At 44.0% G+C, this 25,704-nt stretch overlaps 1 long non-coding RNA gene across 1 annotated transcript; it reads left to right on the forward strand.

Moving 5' to 3' along the window:
• Window positions 1–16,317: 16,317 nt before the first annotated feature.
• LOC115156971 (uncharacterized) lies at window positions 16,318–16,740 on the forward strand. The gene is made up of 3 exons (XR_003868360.1): window positions 16,318–16,373; window positions 16,469–16,530; window positions 16,655–16,740. It is a non-coding gene; the product is annotated as an uncharacterized LOC115156971 (long non-coding RNA).
• Window positions 16,741–25,704: the final 8,964 nt, after the last annotated feature.

Consider the following 25,704-nt stretch of genomic DNA (forward strand, 5'->3'; position numbering starts at 1 on the left):
CTAAATCGCTGGTTGAAAACAGTTTTCAGCCCCTCCCAAAAGGGGATTCAGGACCAAGTCTGGCCTGCTGAGGAGTGACAGACTCCATCCTTGCTGGAAGGGTGCTCTCATCTTATTAATCAACATAGACAGGGCTCTAACACTTCTAGCTCCACAATGAGATAGGGTGCAGTGTAGTCTGCTTAGTTTACCACATTCAGACCTTGGCTGTGCCTCAATCTAGGTCAGGAAAATCTAAACATAGCGGTGTTTGCCTTAGCAATCTCACTGGAATAAAGACCTCCATCCGTTTCAATGGAAACACTCAAGTCTTTTAATCTGTATCTCTCAAATCATTCACAAAAATAGTCATGGCCTTTAAACCTTCCAGCTGTCTACTGGACTCTATTCCAACTAACCTACTGAAAGAGCTACTTCTTGTGCTTGGTCCTCCTATGTTGAACATAATAAACGGCTCCCTATCCTCCAGATGTGTACCAAACTCACTAAAAGTGGCAGTAATAAAGCCTCAACAAGAAAAAGCCAAACCCTGACCTGGAGCATTTACAAAACTATCTGCCTATATCAAATCTCCCATTACTCTCAAACATTTTAGAAAAAGCTGTTGCTCAGCAATTCACTGCCTTTCTGAAGACAAATAAGGTATAGAAAACGCTCCAGTCTGGTTTCAGACCTCATCATAGTACTGAGACAGCACTCGTGAAGGTGGTAAATTACCTTTTAATGGCATCTGACCAAGGCTCTGCATCTATCCCTGTGCTCCTAGTCCTTAGTGTGGCTTCCAACACCATCGATCACCACATTATTTTGGAAAGATTGGTAACAGTAATTCGTCTATGCAGACAGGTTCTTGCCTAGTTTCTTGCCTAGTTTAGATCCTATCTGTCAGAAAGGTATCAGTTCATCTCTGCGGATGGTTTGTCCTCTGACAAATAAATTATTCATTTTGGTGTTCCTCAAGGTTCCATCTTAGGACCCCTATTGTTTTCACAATATATGCTACCTCTTGGTGATGTCATTCGGGAACACAATATCAACTTTCACTGCTATACAGATGACCCACAGCTGTATATTTCGATGAAACATGGTGAAATCTTAAAATGTCCTACTCTGTTTTAGACATAAGGAAGTGTATGGCGGAAAAATATTTTACTTTTAAACTCAGACAAAACAGAGATGCTAGTTCTAGTTTCCAGGAAACAAAGAGGTCTGCAGTCATATCTGAAAATGAATCTCGATGGCTGTACAGCCTTCTCAAATAAAACTGTGAAGGACCTTGGTGTTACTCTGGACCCTGATCTCTCCTTGGACGAACATATAAAAAATATTTAAAGAGCAGCCTCTTTTAATTTTCGTAACAATGCAAAAAACTTTAACTTTTTGTCCAAATTTGATGCAGAAAAGCCAATCTATGCTGTTGTCACTTCAAGATTAGACTACTGCAATGCTCTAATCTTGTCATGTCCTGACCATAGAGAGCCCTTGGTTTTCCATGGTGTTTGGGTCAGAGCGTGACTAGGGGGGTGTTCTAGTCATTCTTTTTCTTTGTTGGTGTTTTGTATGGTTCCCAATTAGAGGCAGCTGGTAATCGTTGCCTCTAATTGGGGATTATATTTAGGAAGCCCTTTCTCCCACCTGCATTTGTGGGATATTGTTTTGTTGAGTGCTGATGTGCGTGCTATGCTTAACTTTCGTTATATGTTTATTGTTTTTTGTTCAAGTTTCACGGAAACGTTGGTTATTACATTTTTGCATCTGAGCTCTTAGAGTGTGCGGCTTTCCCTTATTTTTCAGTCGGAGGTGTACCTGTGGATGTATTTCAAGGCCAACCTTACAACTCAGTGCCTCTTCGCTTGACATCATGGAAAATCAAAAGAAATCAGCCAAGACCTCAGAAAAAAATTGTAGACCTCCACAAGTCTGGTTCATCCTTGGCAGCAATTTCCAAATGCCTGAAGGTACCACGTTCATCTGTACAAACAATAGTATGCAAATATAAACACCACGGGACCACGCAGCCGTCATACCGCTCAGGAAGGAGACGTGTTCTGTCTCCTAGAGATGAACATACTTTAAAATAATTGTTATGTTTTTTGTCAATGTTTATCGTGAGAAATTTTGTAAATTCACCGGAAGTTTGCGGTGAGTATGCTAGTTCTGAACATCACATGTCCGATTTCAAAAAGGCTTTACAGCAAAAGCAAAACATTAGACTATGTCAGGAGAGTACCCTGCCAAAAATAATCACACAGCCATTTTCAAAGCAAGCATATATGTCACAAAAACCAAAACCACAGCTAAATGCAGCAGTAACCTTTGATGATCTTCATCAGATGACACTCCTAGGACATTATGTTATACAATACATGCATGTTTTGTTCAATCAAGTTCATATTTATATCAAAAACCAGCTTTTTACATTAGCATGTGATGTTCAGAACTAGCATACCCAACGAAAACTTCCGGTGAATTTATTAAATCACTCATGATAAACGTTGACAAAATACATAACAATTATTTTAAGAATTATAGATACAGACTCCTTTTTGCAAACGCTGTATCAGATTTTAAAATAGCTTTTCGGCGAAAGCACATTTTGCAATATTCTGAGTACATAGCACGGCCATCACAGGCTAGCTAATTTGACACCCACCAAGTTTGGGGCAACTTAAACTCAGAATTACTATTAGAAAAATTGGATTACCTTTGCTGTTCTTCGTCAGAATGCACTCCCAAGACTTCTACTTCAACAACAAATGTTGTTTTGGTTCCAAATAATCCATAGTTATATCCAAATACCTACGTTTTGTTTGTGCGTTCAGGTCACTATCCGAAGGGTAACGCGCGAGCGCATTTCGTGCCAAAAAAATTCAAAATATTCCATTACCGTACTTAGAAGCATGTCAAACGCTGTTTAAAATACATTTTTATGCTATTTTTCTCGTAAAATAGCGATATTTTCCAACCGGACAACGTTGTATTCATTCAAAGACTGAAAGAAAAAAATGGAGAAGTCTCGTGAATGCGCATCTCAGTCTCACTGTCCCCAGGCAGGCCAGTTACAAACTCTGCTGCTGTACTTTGCCCAGAGACAGGAGACATGTAATTCCACTTTCTGAACGCTTTAGAGAGCCAATGGAAGCCTTAGAAAGTGTCACGTAACAGCACAGATGCTGTAATGTCGATAGAGATGCAACAGAAGGATGACAAATTGCACCCTAGTCCTAACAGGTTAAAGATTAAGACTAAAAGTGGGAAAGGAAAATAAGGAAAAATTCCATGTAAACAGAAAGTTTCCTGATATAAATATTTTACAAATATTAGATGACGCTTACCCAGACACACTTGTCTAAATTGATAGGTCATGTGAAAGAAATGCAATAACCCCTAGCCACATCTTGCCAAGTGGATGGGTCTCTACACGGTACAGCCAAATGGTTACTTGTATAGTAGCAATATCAGAAATAGATAGTGTCAATATAAATATAATAGTATGTTCAAGCACAATATCAATAACAATATCAGTGATCGATGAGGTAGTTATATGCATACAATCAGGGGTAAAGTGGCTGAGCAGCATGATAACAAAGTCAAAAAAAGTAGCAGCAACGTATGGCGTGTGTGTTAGGAGAGAGTCATTTGATTAGAGGCACTGCAGATAGTGCTAATGACTGGTCCGTCTGAACCACGCATGAACAAGGAAATCTATTCCAGGTGGTGCTTGCACAGGCAGACCATCTATGGGAGGAAGGATGTCAGCAGCTGAAACCTGGTCCTGACTGAGTCCGAACGCTCCTTGGCGACAACAACACCAGGCTCCAGAGCATCGAAGCTGTAAAGCAGGAAATAACAAAAAAAATTGAGAAGACATTACAACCTTCGATTCCCACGGGGGGCCAGCACAGAAAAAAAATGTATGATATATATGAAATTGTATGAAATGTATGCATTCACTACTGTAAGTCGCTCTGGATAAGAGCGTCTGCTAAATGACTAAAATGTAAATGTAAATGTAACCTTGCACAACATCAATTCACCTCCCAAGTTTAGATAAGAAGAATAACCTCATACAATGCAATGAAAATGATATTCACCTGAAGTGCTGGTACTGCTTGATCTGTGGCAGCGGCCATAAGTACTGAGTCAGGTGTTGTTGCCAGCCATAGCTTTCCACCAGCACCGTACCATCATCCAGTCCAACCAACTGTGGAATGTTAACCCCTGTCACAGTGCACTAATAATCTCAGACAAAGTGTTCACTCTGGTCTTTCTGAAGCGCTGCTTGATGATCTTGGAAACAGGAAGTTAAAATGATAACACACAGGCCGACTACACGTACCTCTGGAAAATACAGAATAATGTGAGATAAATAAATAAATCATATTGGAGGTCAATTAAAATGATCAAAACGTGTTGTCTATGTGTTACATACCAAGTGTTGTCATCAAGTCCTTGTAGAGATGCCACACTGCTGCTTTTGTCACATAGGATGGCAGCAGCTTTTCACCAAAGTGTTTGTGTCCTGGGTGGCGTCCTGGATATAGTATTGCATTATCCTCTGCGTAGTTGTTGATGAAGGTCACCACTTGCTGCAAGACCTCATGCTTCAGGTGTAACCTACGCTTGCTTGGGCCAGCTCTCTTTTTGATGGGAGGCATTAGACAATTTGCCTTGTATAACTGGTGGAGGAGAGTCGTGTGTGTTGAACTGATGCAGAAATTCCAGATTCAAATATTTTGGCATTATTATACAATAGATAGCCGTAATCACCATCAGACACACCTGGCTAATTTGATGGGTCATGTAATCATCTGGTTAAGTGATATCTTTTGTTTAGACATGCTAGCTAAACAATGAAACGTAATCCTAATCCATAGAGTACTAGCAATACAAACCGATTGTCATAGCTAGCTAAAGTTAACCAAATAGGTTCAATGTTAGCTAGTTAGCTAGCTAACATTAGGCTATAACTAGCAATGTGAAATGGCATTGTGAGAACATTATTACACACAGATCGTAAACATAATGTTAGCTAGCGAGCCAGCCATCTAACATCAGCTCGCTAGCTAACAGTAAGCTTTGACTTGGTGTAGTGGTCTGGGTGTAGCTGGTGAAGAGGAGTCAGGCGCAGGACAGCAGAGATGAGTAACACAAGTAACTTTATTCAAATATTCCAATAACATGTCGTAATACCGAGCCCACAATAACAGACCGAACATACATAAAACAATCACACACAAAAACCATGGGGAAAACAGAGGGTTAAATAATTAACATGTAATTGGGGAATTGCAACCAGGTGTCTAAAACAAATGGAGAATGAAAAGTGGATCGGCGATGGCTAGAAGGCCGGTGACGTCAAACGCCAAACGTTGCCCGAACAAGGAGAGGGACCGACTTCGACAGAAGTCGTGACAGTACCCCCCTTGATGCGCGGCTCCAGCAGTGCGTCGACACCGACCTCGGGACGACCCGGAGGACAAGGCGCAGGGCGATCCGGATGAAGACGGTGGAACTCCCGCAGCAATGAAGGGTCCAAAACGTCCTCCACCGGCACCCAGCATCTCTCATCCGGAGCGTACCCCTCCCCCTCCATGAGGTACTGAAGGCCCCGACACCCCTAGGCAGAGGGGGCGGAGGAACCTCCCGCACCTCAGACTCCTGGAGTGGATCAGCCACCACCAGCCTGAGGAGAGACACATGGAATGAGGGGTTAATACAGTAATCGGGGGGAAGCTGTAACTTGTAGAAAACCTCGTTCAGTCTCCTCAGGACTTTGAATGGCCCCACAAACCGCGGGCCCAGCTTCCGGCAGGGCAGGCGGAGGGGCAGGTTTCGGGTCGAGAGCCAGACCCGGTCCCCCGGTGCGAACACCGGGGCCTCACTGTTGTGGCGGTCGGCGCTCGCCTTCTGACGCCTCACGGCCCGTTGCAGGTGCACATGAGCGGCGTCCCAGGTCTCCTCCGAGTGCTTAAACCATTCGTCCACCACAGGAGCCTCGATCTGGCTCTGATGCCAAGGTGCCAGAACCGGCTGATACCCCAGTAGGCACTGGAAGGGGGAGAGGTTAGTGGAGGAGTAGCGGAGCGACTTTTGGGCCATCTCTGCCCAGTGGATGAACACCGCTCCCTCCCCCGGCCGGTCCTGGCAATAAGACCGCAGAAACCTACCCACATCCTGGTTTACTCTTTCCACCTGACCGTTACTCTCGGGGTGAAAACCCGAGGTAAGGCTGACCGAGACCCCCAGATGTTCCATGAACACCCTCCAGACTCTTGACGTGAACTGGGGACCTCGATCAGACACTATAACCTCAGGCACCCCGTAGTGCCGGAAGACGTGTGTAAACAGGGCCTCCGCAGTCTGTAGGGCCGTAGGGAGACCGGGAAAAGGAAGGAGACGGCAGGACTTAGAGAACCGATCCACAACGACCAGGATCTTGGTGTTACCCTGTGAGGGAGGAAGATCCGTGAGGAAGTCCACCGATAGGTGCGACTACGGCCATTGTGGAACGGGTACGGGCTGTAACTTCCCTCTGGGCAGGTGCCTAGGGGCCTTGCACTGGGCGCACACCGAGCAGGAGGAAACATAAACCCTTACGTCCTTAGCCAAGGTGGACCACCAGTACTTCCCACTAAGACAGCGCACTGTCCGACCAATGCCAGGATGACCAGAGGAGGGTGACGTGTGGGCCCAATAGATCAAACGGTCGCGGACAGCAGACGAAACGTACAGACGGCCAGCTGGACACTGGAGTGGAGTGGGCTCTGTACGTAACACCCGCTCGATGTCTGCGTCCAGCTCCCACACCACTGGTGCCACCAGCCAAGAGGCCGGAAGTATGGGAGTGTGATCTATGGACCACTCCTTCCGGGACAGTGCGTCTGCCTTGGCGTTCTGGGAACCTGGTCTGTAGGACAGGGTGAAAACAAAACGGGTAAAGAACATGGCCCACCTTGCCTGGTGAGGGTTCAGTCTCCTCACCGGCCGGATGTACTCCAGATGTGGTGGTCAGTCCAGATGAGAAAAGGGTGTTTAGCCCCTTCAAGCCAATGTCTCCACGCCTTCAGAGCCTTGACAACAGCCAACAGCTCCCGGTCCCCCACATCATAGTTTCGCTCCACCGGGCTGAGCTTCTTCGAAAAGAAAGCACAGGGGCGGAACTTTGGTGTCGTACCTAGAGCATCGAGCCAGCGGGGTGGTGGCACTGGAATCCTCATCTCTCCCAAGTGGACATTCTCTCTTTCTCCCCTGACCCATCTGTCTATCTCCTCATTTGAATTCCATGCTGTCACAGTTACCAGCCCTTTCAAGCTTAACATCCTCATCATTTATCGCCCTCCAGGTTCCCTTGGAGAGTTCATCAATGAGCTTGACGCCTTGATAAGTTCCTTCCCTGAGGATGGCTCACCTCTCACAGTTCTGGGTGACTTTAACCTCCCCACGTCTACCTTCGACTCATTCCTCTCTGCCTCCTTCTTTCCACTCCTCTCCTCTTTTGACCTCACCCTCTCACCTTCCCCCCCTACTCACAAGGCAGGCAATACGCTTGACCTCATCTTCACTAGATGCTGTTCTTCCACTAATCTCATTGCAACTCCTCTCCAAGTCTCCGACCACTACCTTGTATCCTTTTCCCTCTCGCTCTCATCAAAAACTTCTCACTCTGCCCCTACTCGGATGGTATTGCGCCGTCCCAACCTTCGCTCTCTCTCTCCTGCTACTCTCTCCTCTTCCATCCTATCATCTCTTCCCTCTGCTCAAACCTTCTCCAACCTATCTCCTGATTTTGCCTCCTCAACCCTCCTCTCCTCCCTCTCTGCATCCTTTGATTTTCTCTGTCCCCTATCCTCCAGGCCGGCTCGGTCCTCCCCTCCTGCTCCGTGGCTCGACGACTCACTGCGAGCTCACAGAACAGGGCTCCGGGCAGCCGAGCGGAAATGGAGGAAAACTCGCCTCCCTGCGGACCTCGCATCCTTTCACTCCCTCCTCTCTACATTTTCCTCTTCTGTCTCTGCTGCTAAAGCCACTTTCTACCACTCTAAATTCCAAGCATCTGCCTCTAACCCTAGGAAGCTTTTTGCTACCTTCTCCTCCCTCCTGAATCCTCCTCCCCCTCCCCCCCCCCCTCCTCCCTCACTGCGGATGACTTCGTCAACCATTTTGAAAAGAAGGTTGACGACATCCGATCCTCGTTTGCTAAGTCAAGCGACACCGCTGGTCCTGCTCACACTGCCCTACCCTGTGCTTTGACCTCTTTCTCCCCTCTCTCTCCAGATGAAATCTCGCGCCTTGTGACGGCCGGCCGCCCAACAACCTGCCCACTTGACCCTATCCCCTCCTCTCTTCTCCAGACCATTTCCGGAGACCTTCTCCCCTACCTCACCTCGCTCATCAACTCATCCTTGACCGCTGGCTACGTCCCTTCCGTCTTCAAGAGAGCGAGAGTTGCACCCCTTCTGAAAAAACCTACACTCGATCCCTCCGATGTCAACAACTACAGACCAGTATCCCTTCTTTCTTTTCTCTCCAAAACTCTTGAGCGTGCCGTCCTTGGCCAGCTCTCCTGCTATCTCTCTCAGAACGACCTTCTTGATCCTAATCAGTCAGGTTTCAAGACTGGGCATTCAACTGAGACTGCTCTTCTCTGTGTCACGGAGGCTCTCCGCACTGCTAAAGCTAACTCTCTCTCCTCTGCTCTCATCCTTCTAGACCTATCTGCTGCCTTTGATACTGTGAACCATCAGATCCTCCTCTCCACCCTCTCCGAGCTGGGCATCTCCGGCGCGGCCCACGCTTGGATTGCGTCCTACCTGACAGGTCGCTCCTACCAGGTGGCGTGGCGAGAAGCTGTCTCCGCACCACGTGCTCTCACCACTGGTGTCCCCCAGGGCTCTGTTCTAGGCCCTCTCCTATTCTCGCTATACACCAAGTCACTTGGCTCTGTCATATCCTCACACGGTCTCTCCTATCATTGCTATGCAGACGACACACAATTAATCTTCTCCTTTCCCCCTTCTGACAACCAGGTGGCGAATCGCATCTCTGCATGTCTGGCAGACATATCAGTGTGGATGACGGATCACCACCTCAAGCTGAACCTCGGCAAGACGGAGCTGCTCTTCCTCCCGGGGAAGGACTGCCCGTTCCATGATCTCGCCATCACGGTTGACAACTCCCTTGTGTCCTCCTCCCAGAGTGCTAAGAAACCTTGGCGTGATCCTGGACAACACCCTGTCGTTCTCCACTAACATCAAGGCGGTGACCCGATCCTGTAGGTTCATGCTCTACAACATTCGCAGAGTACGACCCTGCCTCACACAGGAAGCGGCGCAGGTCCTAATCCAGGCACTTGTCATCTCCCGTCTGGATTACTGCAACTCGCTGTTGGCTGGGCTCCCTGCCTGTGCCATCAAACCCCTACAACTCATCCAGAACGCCGCAGCCCGTCTGGTGTTCAACCTTCCCAAGTTCTCTCACGTCACCCCGCTCCTCCGCTCTCTCCACTGGCTTCCAGTTGAAGCTCGCATCCGCTACAAGACCATGGTGCTTGCCTACGGAGCTGTGAGGGGAACGGCACCTCCGTACCTTCAGGCTCTGATCAGGCCCTACACCCAAACAAGGGCACTGCGTTAATCCACCTCTGGCCTGCTCGCCTCCCTACCTCTGAGGAAGCACAGTTCCCGCTCAGCCCAGTCAAAACTGTTCGCCGCTCTGGCACCCCAATGGTGGAACAATCTCCCTCACGATGCCAGGACAGCGGAGTCAATCACCACCTTCCGGAGACACCTGAAACCCCACCTCTTTAAGGAATACCTGGGATAGGATAAAGTAATCCTTCTAACCCCCCCCCCTTTAAAGGATTTAGATGCACTATTGTAAAGTGTTTGTTCTGCTGGATATTATAGGTGTATGCACCAATTTGTAAGTCGCGTCTGCTAAATGACTTAAATGTAATGTAAATGTACCCGAGTCCTGAGAGAGCACGGCTCCTATCCCAGCCTCGGACACATCCACCTCCACTATGAACGCCAAAGAGGGATCCGGATGTGCCAGCACGGGAGCCGAGGTAAACAGAGCCCTCAGGTAACCAAAAGCCCTGTCCGCCTCAGCCGACCACTGCAGTCACACCGGTTCCCCCTTCAGGTAATGGGAGCCGCTACCTGACCAAAGCCCCAGATAAACATCCGGTAGTAGTTGGCAAACCCTAGAAACCGCTGCACTTCCTTTACCGTGGTGGGAGTCAGCCAATTACGCACGGCTGAAATGCGTTCACTCTCCAGCTCCACCCCTGAAGTGGAAATGCGGTACCCTAGGAAGGAGATGGACTGTTGGAAGAACAGACATTTCTCAGTCTTGACGTACAGGTCATGCTTCAATAGTCTACCAAGCACCCTGTGCACCAGGGACACATGCTCGGCGCGTGTAGCGAAGTGTATCAGAATATCATCGATATACACCACTACACCCTGCCCATGCAGGTCCCGGAAAATCTAATCTACAAAGGCCTGGAAGACTGATGGAGCATTCATCAACCCATACGGCATGACGAGGTACTCATAGTGCCCTGAGGTGGTACTAAATGCCGTCTTCCACTCATCCCCCTCCCGGATACGGACCAGGTTGTAAGCGCTCCTGAGATCCAATTTTGTGAAGAAGCGCGCCCGTGCATTGACTCTATCGCACTGGCTACGAGAGGCAGCGGGTAGCTGTACCTCACAGTGATTTGGTTGATACCTCGATAGTCAATGCACGGGCACAGACTCCCATCCTTCTTCTTCACAAAAAATGTACTCGAGGAGGCAGGTGAAGTGGAGGGCCGAATGTACCCCTGACCCAGGGATTAGGAGACATATGTTTCTCCTGTGACAGGGGATACACGTGACTCCTGGGAGGTGCTGCGTCTACCAGGAGATTTATCGCACAATCCCCCCGTTGATGGGGTGGTAATTGAGTCGCCCTCTTCTTACAGAAGGCCCGAGCCAAATCGGCATATTCAGAGGGGATGCGCACGGTGGAGACCTGGTCTGGACTTTCCACTGTAGTAGCAATGACGGAAACCCCTAAACACCTCCCCGAGCACTTTCGTGACCACCCTTTGAGAGCCCTCTGTTGCCACGAAATAGTGGGGCCATGACAGGCCAACCAGGGTAGGCCCAGCACCACGGGAAATGCAGGCCAACTCCCGACGGACGTCCTCGCGCAGACTGCACCAGTAGTGATCAATCAGGGCCCTGTCATTCCATCCTGCACTGGCGCCCAGGGTCCGGAAGTCCAAGGCGAACTCCTGTGCGCTCCTCGTCCCCTGCCTCAGGTGGAACATTCACTCTGCGTAATGGTCCAACACCGCTTCTCTGTCCCCCCCACACGCCGTTGGCCCACTCCAGGGCTTTCCCTGAGAGACAGGAGATGAGGGCGGACACACTCTCACGTCCCGATGGAGCCGGGTGGATGGTCGCCAGGTAGAGTTCCAGCTGGAGTAGGAACCCCTGGCATCCGGCAGCTGTCCCATCATACTCCCTCGGGAGCGCGAGCCGAATCCCACTGGGACTGGGTGAAGGAGGGGTGAACAGTGGTGCCTGTTGTAATGGTGCCGGTGGAGGCAAAGGGGGGTTGTCTGCTCCTGCTGACTTTTTTTTGAGTGCGTGATTCTGTAGTGGTCTGGGTGTAGCTGGTGCAGAGGAGTCAGGCGCAGGACAGCAGAGATGAGTAACACAAGTAACTTTATTCAAATATTCCAATAACATGTCGTAATACCGAGCCCACAATAACTGACCGAACATACATAAAACAGTCATGCACAAAAACCATGGGGAAAACAGAGGGTTAAATAATGAACATGTAATTGGGGAATTGAAACCAGGTGTGTAAAACAAAGACAAAACAAATGAAAAGTGGATCGGTGATGGCTTGAAGGCCGGTGATGTCGACCGCCGAACGTCGCACGAACAAGGAGAGGGACCGACTTCGGCGGAAGTCGTGACACTTGGGTTCTTTTGTTTAGACATGTACCGTAAACTAACTCACTTTTGTACATCGCGCTGGTCTGTACAGTTGACCTTATTTTAGCACCCCAAAAACGTAATACTTCCAGATCAACTGTCATATCAATACCATTGTAAAGCACAATTTATCCCCTTTCCAACAAAATCAATGACGAGACCTTCATGATGCCCATCTCTGCATGATTCAAGAAGGCAATGACCCCCGTCTGTTTTTTTTAAAATGGCGGGTGGGAAGCGAAACCTATTGCGTGATAGTGAGAAGAAGAGATGTCGTGTGGGGAAACGGCTTTTTTCACTCGATCTGTCCAACTTATCACCTTATCGCCTCTAAAATGTAAATAAAACACTATAAAGAGTTTATATAACGTGTCATTACGTACCTATTTGAATGTTTGTGTCGAATTTGAATCTGGTTTTCAGGGCAGTGCTAAAGTTATCTTCAGAAGTAAATAGTGGCTTTTGAGAGTCATGATAGTGTAACAGTGTAGGTTCCGTCCCTCTCTTCACCCCAACCTGGGCTTGAACCAGGGACCCTTGCACACATCAACAACTGACACCCCACAAAGCATCGTTACCCATCGCGCCACAAAAGCCTTGCAATGCAAGGGGAAACCCTACTTCAAGTCTCAGAGCGAGTGACGTCACTGATTGAAATGCTATTAGCGCGCACCACCGCTAACTAACTAGCCATTTCACATTGGTTACACTCACCCCCCCTTTGACCTCTTCCTTTTCCGCAGCAACCAATGATCCGGGTCAACAGCATCAATGTAACAGTGCAGGTTCCGTCCCTCTCTTCGCCCCAACCCGGGCTCGAACCAGGGACCCTTGCACACATCAACAACTGACACCCACCGAAGCATCGTTACCCATCGCGCCACAAAAGCCACGGCCTTTGCAACGCAAGGGGAAACCCTACTTCAAGTCTCAGAGCGAGTAACGTCACCGATTGAAATGCTATTAGCGCGCACCACCGCTAACTAACTAGCCATTTCACATCGGTTACAATAGCTTGCGGTGATGATGCAAAAAATGACTAGGTATCCCCCCCTTACCCTGTCCCTGTCCCTTTCTTGTTTTTAAACGGTGAGAGAAGTGCTACACCTGGTGGAAATAGGCTGTAAGACAGAATTAGTTGCTTTATGTGTGCTGTACGTTACACTGTGACACGTCACGATGTAACGGAGGGGTCAGTTTTTTTCAACTTTTCTCCAATACTAAAGAGCCATTACCATGTCAATCAACGCTTGAATAGAAACGTAGTTCACACCCCAGATTTTGATGTTAACCTCTACGGGCCACGGGGGCAGTATTGAGAATTTTGAAAGAAATATGTGCCCATTTTTAACTGCCTCCTACACCAACTCAGAAGCTAGGATATGCATATTATTAACACATTCGGATAGAAAACACTCTGAATTTTCTAAAACAGTTTGAATGGTGTCTGTAAGTATAACAAAACTCATATTGCAGGCAAAAACCTGTGAAAAATAGATTAAAAAAAATGAGAATTTTGTGACTGTACTATTTAGTGTCATTGTTTTAAAGATACCACAGTGAGAAAGGATTCAGTTCGCAACTCCTACTGCTTCCACTAGATGTCAACGATCTTTAGAAAGTTGTTGGAAGCATCTGTCATGAATACAGACCGAATTAGAAAGCTTACAAGTTGACACGTCATCACTTCATTTTTTGCGCCTGCGCATGAATCTGAGAAGAGTGCCTTTGTCATTATCGTTTATTCTAGACACTTGATAGGTTGTGTGAAAATATTACTGATGTTTACTGATGTTTCACGTTAAAAATGGAACAAAAGATTAGTGCTAAACAACGTTTGACATGTTTAAACAAACGTAAATAGATTATTTACTAGGTTTTCTTTAGCTTTTCGACGTGACTTTACACTGCCCACCTCATTTTGTGGGAGCCTACTGAACGCTAACTATTTGGACATAAATTATGAACTTTGTCAAAAGAAACCACATTTGTTCTGGACCTGGGATCTCTGGCAGCGCCTTCTGATGGAGATAATCAAAGGTAAGGGGATATTTAGAATGTTATTATCGATATTAGATGATGCTAATGCTAACGGTATAGCTTAGCTTAGCTTAGCATATAGCTTATTGTTGTTAGCATAGTACCCAGTTTATGCAAAATGTGATTTCCCAGTAAAGTTATTTTGAGATCTGGCCATTCGGTAGCAATTACGAGATGATAATATATTATTCTTTGAATGACAATATTATAATTTACCAATGTTTTCGAATAGTAATTCCGTGATTTGTAATGCTGGATTCACTGGGTGCATTCGAGCCGAAAAAAATTCTGAATTTCACCGCGACTGTAAATGCTGTTTTTGGATATAAATATGAACTTGATGGAACTAAAAATGCATGTATTGTATAACATAATGTCCTATGAGTGTCATCTGATGCAGATTGTCAAAGGTAAGTGCATAATTCTAGCTAGTTTTCTGTCTGTTGATGCCCTTCTTTGAATTGGCTAAACATTACACGCAGCTATTGTCAATGTACTCTCCTCACATAACCTAACTTTATGCATTCTCCGTAATGCCTCTGAAAATCGGACAGCGTGGTTAGATTTAGGAGATATATCTTTCAAATGGAGGAAAATAGTTGATTATTTGATTTTTTGAAATGATTACTCTTGCAGTTTTGAATTCCCCGCCATGGTCACATGACAATGAATCCCAATACCGGGATAAGATCGGGATAAGATCCTCAACAGGTTAACACAGTCGCTACAGTCCCATTAGTTTTCATTGCAGCCTCGTTTCAATGTCGCGGTTGCACACATTTGTACGACATTTGTAGAGTACTAGCAATACAAACCGATTGTCATAGCTAGATAAAGTGAGGATATGTATTATGATACAAGCAGCAGTAATATGACTTTACTGGTACCAAGCACCTCCGTTTCTACTGTATTAAAGGTGCCATATTCTTCACTCTTCAGTCAGTGGTCTTCAATTCCACTTAGACATGTTGATATTGGTTGGAAAAGCACTTGGGAATATGACAAAGTGCAACAATGTTATTGTTTGTAGTTGGTTCTATTCACAATTCACACTTACCTGTGGTGTAGTATAAAAGTCCACCTAAAGGGGGCAACCTAACAAAGCACACACACCCCTGAATCAGAGGATGCCATACAGACAGACACCTCCCCATGGTCTACTACTGCATGTAATACAGAACAACATGAAGCATCAACAGTAGGACAGAGGGTGTCAAAGCTCTGTGATAGAGAGATCAGCATTGTTCTGCTCCTTACCTTTTCCACTTCAAACTGACTGACTAGTCATGAGAAATTGGCTGATCCTGCATGTTCTGGCTGCATGCTGCTTTGGTATAACATCACTCTGTTCATCTGTCTCTTTCTGTGCCTTTGTTCATTTGATGTATATACATTATTATTAAATGTTGTGAAGATATATGTATCTTTCTTTTCAGGGTGCAGTGCAGAAGAGAATGTAAGACAGCCAACAGAAGATGTAATGGTCGTAGAAGGACAACCAACAAAACTCAGTTGTACATTTGATACAACTGATCTATCGCCATATCTCTTTTGGTACAAACAACCGCCAAATGGCAACCCCGTGTTGATGCAGAGAAAGGATATGATTGGAGTTAAGGAAACTGTTAATGAGTTCAAGGGGAGATTTCATGCCCGTCTGAATGTCACAGCAAAATCATTCCCCATGACGATCCAGAGGGTGCGACTGTCTGACTCTGCTGTGTACTACTGTGCTCTGAGGCCCACTGTGACAGAAGGATACACAGCCCCCTTACAAAAAGTATAGGTTTCACATGTGTCCATAGAAACATTCAGTACCACTGAAAAGTTGGGACCAAAGCACAAAATGTATTTTAATATACGTTATGTACGGTAGTAGACCTGCATTAGATACTCTGTAAGCTACATGAGTGTTTGTACATTAATTATAATAGAACATCTGTATGTTTTTAATCTATGTATATAAAAAAATAATATGAATCGTACTCACTTCATGGAACATTTAAGTTATTGTAAATTCCTTTAGGCTTCTTTCAGTATCATGTGAGCTAGATGTGAAGGCTTTACACTTTGTCTATTGTAATGCAGAGAGTGCTAATGTAATATTGACAAGGTAATATTGACTCATACATTTCTATGCAATCTTATCTCTCTGAACAGGCTCCTCCTTCATGTCTGTCAGTTGATGGTGATATACAGGCTGAGACTGGTATGGAAGAGAGAGAGAGGATCTCTACCTCTTACTGTAACGCACAGTCACTCTCAGTGTGTTCTGTATAACCATGGTACTCTGTCTGATCATCTGGCTGGTTCTTGATGTATTCTGCTTCGGTATGATGGAACTTTTCTCTCATTGGTTTTTATAATCATCATCTATGTAATTTCAACTTTCATTAGCACTCACTTTATACTTTTTTGTCTTCCAGAGTGTACAGGAGACCATGTTCAACAGCAACCAGGAGGTGTGATTGCTACAGAAGGAGGACTGGTAACACTGAGTTGTCAATATAACACCAGTGCTAATAATAATAATGCATATCTATTTTGGTACAAACAAGAAGAAAATGACTTCCCTAAACATATGCTGACCCGTTTTTCTTTTGGATCTGGAGACAATGCTGGAGGGTTCAAAGAGAGATTCAATGCAAGTCTAAATGCCAAGACACAATCAGTCCCCTTGACGATCCAGAGGTTGCAGCTGTCTGACTCTGCTGTGTACTACTGTGCTCTGAAGCCCACAGTGACAACAGGATATACAGCCCCCTTACAAAAACAGTGTGTGTGCACGTGGGTGCGTGTCTACAGTCCTTTGTGTTGTGAGTCGTTTTTTAAGACATTTTGAAACAATACCAATAGAGGGCAGTAATGAGCTAACATATCTCTATTCAGAACTACTTCAAAATCATGAAGATGACATTTAGCAGCAATCCAACCCAGAAAGACAGTTGAACTCAAATACCCAACCACCTTTAGTGTAGAGAGGTGGAGCTTCAAAGTCAATTTGTGATTTGACAGTACAGTATGTAGTCTACAAGATATTTGAGGAGAGTATAGTGATACACTCTTACCTGACAGCGCATGAAGCCAGCCATTCAGACCCCCTGAAGATGTTTAATGCAATTCTGCTTTTTTCAAGGTTCATTGGTAAGTGCATAGGTTTTGCACTGCAGTTTTGGAGACCTACGTACATTTTTATTTAACTAAGTATGTCAGCTAAGAACAATTTCTTCTTTATAATGACGGCCACCCCAGCCAAACCCTAACGACACCGGGCCAATTGTGCACCGCCCTACGAGACTCTCAATCACGGCCAGTTGTTATACAGCCTGGAATCGAACCAGGGTTTGTAATGATGCCTCTAGCACTGAGATACAGTGCCTTAGACCACATGTGAGCCCCAGACAGAAACTGCTCTGTACTACTGTGCTCAGAGGCCCTGTGCTTGAGCATTCTCCTGTCAATGGGCAGATTATAAAAGCTCAGTTACTGTGTGGCCTGCCTGGCAACAAAGGGATTGGATATGCGCGGTCACATGAGCACGCTGTTCCTTCTTTTTCTCCCTGAATGAATACACTATTGTCCGGTTTGAATATTATCGCATTTCTACCTTAAAAATACCATAAAGATTGATTTTAAACAGCGTTTGACATGCTTCTAAGTACGGTAATGGAACATTTTGACTTTTGTGTCTCGAACTGCGCTCGCGCGTTATGCCTTTGGACAGTGACATGAACGCACGAACAAAACGGAGGTATTTGGACATAGAAATTGATTATTTCGAACAAAAAACAACATTTCTTGTGGAAGTAGCAGTCCTGGGAGTGCATTCTGACGAAGATCAGCAAAGGTAATACAATATTTCTAATACTAATTCTGAGTTTAGGTTGCCCCAAACTTGGCGGGTGTCTGTATAGCTTGCTGTGATGGCGAGCTATGTACTCAGAATATTGAAAAATGTGCTTTCTCCGTAAAGCTATTTTAAAATCTGACACAGCGGTTGCATAAAGAAGTAGTCCATCTATAATTCTTAAAATAATTGTTATGTATTTTGTCAATGTTTATGATGAGTATTTTTGTAATTTCACCAGAAGTTTTTGGTGGGAAAAACATTTTCTGAACATCAGGCGCCAATGTAAAATGCTGTTTTTGGATATAAATATGAACTTTATCGAACAAAACATACATGTATTGTGTAACATAATGTCCTAGGAGTGTCATCTGATGAAGATCGTCAAAGGTTAGTGCTTCATTTTGCTGTGTTTTGGGTTTTATTGACACATGTCCTTGCTTGGAAAATGGCTGTATGATTATTTTTGTCTATATTCTCTCCTAACATAATCTAATGTTTTGCTTTCGCTGTAAAATATTTTTGAAATTGGACAATGTGGTTACATCAAGGAGAAGTGTATCTTTAACCTCCCTGGGCAAGGTGGGACGTTTGACCCTAGTCAACAGCCAGTGGAATCGCGTGGCGCGAAATACAAATACCTCATAAATGCTATAACTTCATTTTCTCAAACATATGACTATTTTACACCATTTTAAAAACAAGACTCTCGTTAACTAGGCAAGTCAGTTAAGAACAAATTCTTATTTACTGTTACGCCCTGATCTGTTTCACCTGTCCTTGTCTCCACCCCCTTTCAGGTGTCACCCATCTTCCCAATTATCCCCTATGCATTTATACCTGTGTTCTCTGTATGTTTGTTGCCAGTTTGTCTTGTTCGTTGAAGCTTACCAGCATTTGTCCTGTCATCTGCCTATCGGTTCCCAGCCGCTCCTTTCTCGTCCTCCTGGTTTTTGACCTTTGCCTGTCCTGACCCTGACTTCATTGCATAACACATCAGCTGTTTATGTGTCGGGGGGCTAGGGTCAGTTTGTCACATCTGGAGTATTTCTCTTGTCTTTTCCGGCGTCCTGTGTGAATTTAAATATGCTCTCTCTAATTCTCTCTTTCTCTCTTTCTTTCTCTCTCTCGGAGGACCTGAGCCCTAGGACCATGACTCAGGACTACCTGGCTTGATGACTCCTTGCTGTCCCCAGTTCACCTGGCCGTGCTGCTGCTCCAGTTCCAACTCTTCTGCCTGCAGCTATGGAACCCTGACCTGTTCACCGGACGTGCTACCTGTCTCAGACCTGCTGTTTTCAACTCTCTAGAGACAGAAGGTGCGGTAGAGATACTCTCAAAGATCGGCTATGAAAAAGCCAACTGACACTTACTCTTGTGTTACTGACTTGTTGCACCCTCGACAACTACTATGATTATTATTATTTGACCATGCTGGTCATTTATGAACATCTGAACATCTTGGACATGTGCTGTTATAATCTCCACCCAGCACAGCCAGAAGAGGACTGACCACCCCTCATAGCCTGGTTACTCTAGGTTTCTTCCTAGGTTTTGGCCTTTCTAGGGAGTTTTTCCTAGCCACCGTGCTTCTACACCTGCATTGCTTGCTGTTTGGGGTTTTAGGCTGGGTTTCTGTACAGCACATTGAGATATCAGCTGATGTAAGAAGGTGATAAATATATAAATACATTTGATTTGATTTGAGCTGTCAGTGACCAATCGAAAAAACCTTTCCAAGCAAAAATATATCATAAACGCCTACTGCTACACACTGCCTACATCGTTGTCACCATATTAGCTAAACTAATGTCATAGTTAACATAGCTAATAGAATTAACACGTTAGCAAACTCGCTACAATCATGCAGTATAGTGTGTAGGAGAGTTGAAATGGTTATTCCATCAAACTTCAAATTATTAGAATAGTACACAACGCAGAACAGAACAACCAGGTTAAGGGTCAGTGGCCCAAACCCACAAACAGGAATATTCCAAGTTCAGACATGTGGGGGGAGTCAGATCGCTATGATCGCCAGGAACTTTACTTTTGGTGTCTATTTTTCATTGTTCGGCTACTAGTGCTGCCTGTTGATGTTAATTAGGCAGCTACGGTAGCTGAATGATATTAACATCTTCGGGTTTTATTTCATTAAATGTATTTTATTTCATCTGGGTGCTTACGTCACCTAACACCCTGGTACTACCCGTAGCTCCCGTTCTCCTCAGTCCAAGAAAACATAGAGAGAGAGAGAAAGGTATGTGTTGCAGATTACTCCTTGGTAGAAGTCTATATCGTGAAGTAAATAAAACATCCCAAGGTTAATGCTGTAGATATTGTTATAAGGGAGTGTGAAACTATTGAAACATGTAACTTTCAGAGTTGTATTGGTATTGATATAGTTTACAGAGTGCTAAAAATTAATGCTGTTGCTAACTAGCATGCCTTTCTGTGATGCAAACGTTTAGCTGAGCTGCCAACTGATGCTAGCGTTGCATTACGGGACATGTAGTTTTAGCCCTCTAAGGTCTGAATGGGATAAAGGCGATTTCACGTTGTAGCTTGTTTGTATTAGTGTTTTTGTACATGAGTTGTTGTATTTTAATACTGTCAACACTGAAAGCACCTAACAATGTATTGGGGATGTGAGACAGGTGTTTTACCTTTCTTCATGCTCCTGTATAGAACAAAATGTCAGATGGTGTATTGAAAACTGATGTGTTCCTGTCCTGTCTATTCATAATAATATTGCAGATTGACAAAAAAGGCAAAAAGACAGCCGTGGTGTCGCTCTTCATTTCTTGGTTCTCCTGTGGTACATATAAATACCGCTACAAGTGTACAGTCAGTAAGCGGTTTAGCAGTTACACCGGCAGGCCCCGGTGATGATAAATTTGTAAAACCAAAATCTTACCTTGACTTGGTAGAGTTCCAGTGTTGGATAGTCATAGCCAGCTAGCTAACATAGGATCTCTGTATTTGAGCCAGGTGTTTGGGTAGGCTAAACTAGCTAGCTGCATTTGCTAGCTAAGTGAAAGGGAACTCTCCTTCTATCTTGCTTCTCCTTCATTTTTGAAGAAATTAATTTGTTAAAAATTCTTCAACTATTGTCTTTCGCTCTCTTTGCGATAACTACTCACCTCCTTTTATGCACGGCAGTGCTAGCTAGCTGTTGCTTATGCTTTCAGTACTAGATTCATTCTCTGATCCTTTGATTGGGTGGAAAACATGTCAGTTCATGCTGCAAGAGCTCTGATACGTTGGAGGACATCCTCTGGAAATAATAATTACTGTGTAAGTCTATGGAAGGGGGTGGAAAAGTACATTGACGTCAATACTAGGTTTTGTATTGACGTCAATGAACCCAAAGGAGTACAGAAGCTAGCTGTCCTCCGGATACACCACGGTGCCACCCTACAGAGTGCTGTTGAGGCAACTGTAGATCTTCAATGCAAAACAGTTTGTTTTAATCAATTATTTGGTGAGGTGAATATATTTCGTAGAGTTTTATCTAAAAAGGATAAATGTTTCGCTATTTACATTTTATGAAATTCACTGAGGATGGTCCTCCCCTTCCTCCTCTGAGGATCCACCACTGGTAGGCACTATCGTCTCCAATAGGGCAATTTGCATCCCCAATAAACAGTGGCGAGATCCATCAGGTCCTTTAAGATCACTTCCATGGTGATGACCCTCAGGTGGGGAGGAGATACTGCTGGTTCACACGATCTCCTCACCAAGGTCGTCAGGCATGAGAACAGACAGAACGATAGCAAAAGGACTCCAACCAGTACCAGGAGACATTGCAAGATGAGAGTTCCAATGTTCACCAGGCTTGGCTAGGAGATCCAAATCCCAGTCATGATCTCGTTTTGCGACAGTAGCAACCACCTGTCTGATAATGGCAACTGACTCAGCAACATCAAAAGAGGAGTCCGAAATATATGTACAGCATTCTTGACCCACAACCGCACAGGGACCTCCCTTTGACACCCCTAGGAGAATATCCAAAGCCAATCTATTTTGTAAGACCATAGTATGCATAGCCACAAGTTCAGAAGTTCATTCTTCAATAGCAGTAGCATTACCCTGTTTCCTACTTCATTTGTTAGTTCTCTAATGGAAACAAGTGTAACTGTCAAGCCATATTAGGGATTAATGGAGAGAACAAAAGTTTTGCAGGGCCAGCTACAATGGTCCTCCTTTACAAGTGGGAGAAAGGGTGATTTTGGGGGTACTGGGGTAAAGCGCACAGCAGGAACAACGTAAGCAGCATAACATGATCCTGACCAGTTTGTGGGCAGATAACGGTAGACTTTTCCCCCACACACATACACAGTTCCATTTACTGAGGAAGTATGTTTAGCATTCACACTGATATTTTTAAATCTATAATATTCCCAATGAAATGTCAGGTTGGAATGTTCCATTTCTCAATAGTAAGGATAGGGTAAGATTATTGATGACAGAAAGATTATCCTTACAATGATTTTTCCCTAACTGGAGACCTGTTCCATTTGCTATATAACACAAATAACCTGGGGCACAGTAGGCCAGGGTGATGGGTAGCTTGGGAAGGGGGGTGGGATTATTAATATAAAATCTTCTCATATAAAACACCTCATCATCCACCCAATGAAGCTCTCGGTCTGTAAGGTTACTTGCTTTTGTCCACATCAGTATTTCATAAGCACCGAGGGGTATAGCTAGTAATGGCATAGTCTCAGCACTGTCTGATAACAATCCACAAACCCAACAATCTGATATATTCTGTAATACAGAGACATTACTAGCTAATTGTAAGAAAGTGTTTGACCCGGGGAATACACTATAATACACTATAACAATAATGTTCATGACCTTTTTCTTCTCTTCAAGTCTGCGGGGTCATCAGGGTCCAAGTTCGGGTCATCTCACCCCAATTCTGCCACAACAACATGCATGATAGTCTTTCATGGTTGAGGAGAAATTGACTACTTATCTTCTAGTTTTTTAAAGAAAAATGTGTGGGTTGAAAATGCCTAACCCCTTGTATAATCTATTTGAATACACTTCAAGCAGACATACATACCCCACCAGAAACACCACTATGGGTTTCTTCACGGTTCCCAAACCATAAAAAGATTTAATGTGTTTCTTAATTATGTATAGTGCCGAGCCATGTCATCGTGGAATGCTCTGCCACTAGAGGTTACTCAGGCAAAAAGCAAGTAAAAACAACAACATATTGTATCACAGTGCCTCTCCTCTTTCTAAAGATCTAATGTAACTGTATATCAGAATATGAAGATGTACTGTATATATGAAGTTTGTAGAAAGCAAATATTTGTTTTGTCTTTTGGTGTCTTTCCTATATATATATATAACATTTTTATTTTGTACTTTTCTTTACTTTGTTTAATTTAATGTAATATATTATGTCGTTCTTGTCTATTATTGTTCTGTACTTTGTCATGTATTTGTACTCTTTATGTGGACCCCAGGAAGAATAGCTGCTGCATGTGCAGTAGATAATAGGGATCCTAATAAACCAAACCAAACCTGCATTTACTGCATTATCTTTACAGAATTGATTGCTGGGATCACATTACTTCTTCGTTGTTGAAGTTACAATCCTGACACCTTGAACATAGACTGCTGACACCCTTTGGAAGCCATAGGAATTGCATCATGGGAGCTAATTTCCAGTATGCCCTTATACTTTCCATTGTAAGAACATGGTCTCAAAAAATAATTACGGTTTGTTTTTCTTTGGATTTTCTCCTACCATATCTATTGTGTTATATTCTCCTACATTATTTTAACATTTCTACAAACATCAAAGTGTTTTCTTTCCAATGGTACCAATTATATGCATATCCTGGGTTCAGTGCCTGAGCAACAGGCAGTTTACTTTGGGCACGTCATTCACTTATGAAGATCTGAGAGGATTTGATTGGTATACACAATATGGTTCAACTACCACCTAAGGAGGCAAGGTGTAGTTATTATTAGATTGATAACAACTGTCAAATCTTCTCAGTTCTCCACAAGCACAGAGTGTCTGTTTAGGGTGATGAGTTGGTATTGGGGGTAACTTTGCCTGCTCATGTTTAAAATCATATGATGAACATTATTGTAACGTCAGTTTCATTAAAAACACTCATTTTTTGCTATAAACCATGATGTTTTCACATATGTTGACGTTGGGGAGCTGCAAGAGGACAAATGAGGTTGAAAAGTGATGACATGTCCTTTTTTGTTGACGTCTGTTCATTAGCGTTAACTGCACCTGAGAGCACCTGAGATTGCAGCCCAAATAAATGCTTCAGAGAGTTCAAGTAACAGACACATCTCAACATCAACTGTTCAGAGGAGACAACATGAATCAGGCCTAATGGTCGAATTGCTGCAAAGAAACTACTACTAAAAGACACCAATAAGAAGGGACTTGCTCGGGCCAAGAAACACGAGCAATGGACATTAGACCGGTGTAAATCTGTCCTTAGGTCTGATGAGTCCATTTTTGGTTCCAACAGGCGTGTCTTTGTGAGACGCAGAGTAGGTTAATGGATGATCTCTGCATGTGTGGTTCACACCATGAAGCATGGAGGAGGAGGTGTGATGGTGCTTTGCTGGTGACACTGTGTGATTTATTTAGAATTCAAGGCACACTTAACCAGTATGGCAACCACAGCATTCTGCAAGAGAAAATCAACCATCACACCTCCAGGCAGTGTAAAGGCTATTTGACCAAGAAGGAGAGTGATGGAGTGCTGCATCAGATGACCTGGCCTTCACAATCACCCGACCTCAACCCAATTAAGATGATGAGAGAATACTGGTTGAGAGAATACCAAGAGTGCAAAGCTGTCATCAAGACAAAGGGTGGCTACTTTGAAGAATCTAAAAGATAAAATATATTTTGATTTGTTTAATACTTTTTGGGTTACTACATGATTCCATATGTGTTATTTCATAGTGTTGATGTCTTCACTATTATTCTACAATGTAGAAAATAGTAAAACTAAAGGAAAACCCTTGAATGAGTAGGTGTGTCCAAACTTTTGAATGGTACTGTATATTTTTCCCTGCATCACGACATCCATTGAAATAGAAGAACTAACTGTTATTTAATATAAATACTATTCAGGAAATAATACTTCATATTGTCTGCATGTTCCTGTTGTGATATAACATGATCAAAGATACAAGTCTGAATAAATACAGAATGAATAACATTTGTTGTGTTGTTTTGCTTCCTTAGAGGATTATGGGCAGTACTAGTCTTATTCTTCTCCATTGTTTTTTGTGAAGAGCATACATTTTGAGACATTACCAATAGAGGGCAGTCATGAGCTGAAGTTTTTCTTTTCAGAACTACAGCAAAATCATGAAGATGACATTTAGCAGCAATCCAACCCAGAAAGACAGTTGAACTCAAATACCTGACTACTTTAATGTAGAGAGGTGGAGCTTCAAAGTCAATGAGTACTTTGACAGTACAGTATGTAGTCTATAGGATGTTTGAGGGTAGGATAGTGATACATTTTTACTTTACAGCGCATTAGTTGCCATAAACATGTTTTATGCACTTTAGCTTTTTTCAATAGTCATTGGTAAGTGAATAGGTTTTGCATTGCCGTTTTGGATTGCAGACATGTAGGTCGATAAAGCATTTATGGTGCATGAATTGCAATAGAATTTATTCAAAACAGGTTGAACATTATTTATTTCAGGTAGCAGTTATGAGGAGGAAATAATATCAGCCACAACTGAAGAGTATGTTTTTGAGGGTGAAGGTGTTACTCTGTCCTGAAACTACACTGGCTCCTA

This window comes from Salmo trutta, chromosome 21 (assembly GCF_901001165.1).
Source record: "Salmo trutta chromosome 21, fSalTru1.1, whole genome shotgun sequence".
NCBI lineage: Eukaryota > Metazoa > Chordata > Actinopteri > Salmoniformes > Salmonidae > Salmo > Salmo trutta.